General features: G+C 42.0%; 1 pseudogene; it reads right to left on the reverse strand.

Moving 5' to 3' along the window:
• Positions 1-738: 738 nt before the first annotated feature.
• LOC149161404 (RING-H2 finger protein ATL2 pseudogene) lies at positions 739-1,335 on the reverse strand (annotated as a pseudogene).
• Positions 1,336-1,760: the final 425 nt, after the last annotated feature.

A 1,760-nucleotide genomic window follows, 5' to 3' on the forward strand; every position in this document is an offset into this window, starting at 1 on the left:
ATCCTTTTGGTTTTAAACCTGTGACTTTTTGGGAGGAAACACATGCTCTTAACCATTAGACCCTATATATTATTTCAAATATTTCTGCCCATAATTAACTCTACCTCATAACTGTAATACCATTGATGGAACCCTCTGGCTGCAAAACCTGCCCATTCTAATACTCACTGATTCACCAACCTGCCCATTCTAATACTCACTGATTCACCAATATTTGACCAGATTTGACAACAAATGTGTGGAAAACTTGACATGGACATTAAACTCTCGAAACACAATACTGAAACACGGTGAATTAAAAATCACACCATCCATAAAGACTCATACGAATTTGATACCAAGAGCAGGTCACAATCAAGATTCAATCACATAACAACAGTTATCCAGTGATTGCATTATAACGCTACACTTCAAAAAATCAAATTACAGACTTAATCATTCCATTTTCAGATCGATTACAGAACAATTACTCAATACTTTCATTATAAGATCCAGCTTAAAAGGACCAAGTTACAAAGTTGCTCAGTCATTACATTTTATGATTTCGATCCAAGCAATCTATTTCTTTTCACATGTCCAGAAGTACATCTGTGTGATTCGGCTCGATTTCCTCACACGATTATTTCTTTGTTCATTAACCTCCAGCCTGTCTGCTACCGCTTCACTTCCATCCACCAATTCTGTCATCTTATTCTTCTCAGCACGTCGCAGAGCTTGCTGTTTACCCTTTCTCCGAATTCAAATTATCTCACGGTTCCCTGACATAACTGATACTCGGAGTTCTAGCTCCATTCTCGCGGATTGGGGAATTGGCTGATCGGGCTGGGCGCTGGTTCTGCAAAGGGGACAAGTGGAATGAGAAAAAAACCACATGTCAATACACTCGACATGAAAACTATGCCCGCAATTGGGTAGAAGCCGGGCTTTCTCATTTTCATCGAATTCGCACAGACACACAGCGCAATCCAGACCATCTGTGAAATCCTGCGATTTGTAAAGAAACAAGGGCAGAGTCTGTAATATCGCAGGATCCAACCCCACATTTTGCAGCCTCGCCAGTTCTCGACCTGTGAAATGAACCCGACGACGCCTAGAAGCTGATCTCCAACCGCTCCGTCTGGAAAACCTAGCAAACTGTCTCCGAATCCATGTGGCATAAACATGAAGAAAAAGGACGAGAAAGACCAGAAGAAGAAGAATTACCGAGGCCGATATCATGAGTCTAACATCGACGACATATCTTGGCTCGCCTCCGGTTTCACCATAACCTCGAGGCGGGTGATCAAAATCGGGTGCCGAGCTGGGCTCGCCAGATGGCATATCTGGCTTCGCCATCGCCCAGAGACTGGTCATTAAAACCACTAAACGATCTCATGAAACCATGGAAATTCTCTTTCAGATGGGGCTCCTTTTTTTTGGCAATGCAATGGGCAGCGCCCCCGATCCCTGTGAAAGGCTTTGAGTTCCAAGGAACAAGCCCAAATATTCATAACATCGAATATAATGCCACACGCAATCCGATATTTCGCTTATTCAATACCACTGTTTTTGCATGCTTCGCTTTACCAGGGATAACGGAAATTCACTGAACTGGAATGACAAATCAAGATTGCTCCTTGTCTCAGGACACAGCAACAGTCATTCACAATGAAATCAAACAAACCGAACTTTGATTCAATCGTCGAAATTAGGAATATAAGCAGAATAGTTTTGTTTTCAAAAAATTTCAATCCCACTCTCCAATTTCGTTCAGTTTCAAT

Source organism: Pinus tabuliformis, chromosome 5_2 (assembly GCF_031772625.1).
Source record: "Pinus tabuliformis cultivar Carrire ecotype Pingquan chromosome 5_2, CPIR1, whole genome shotgun sequence".
In the NCBI taxonomy this organism is placed as follows: Eukaryota; Viridiplantae; Streptophyta; class Pinopsida; order Pinales; family Pinaceae; genus Pinus; species Pinus tabuliformis.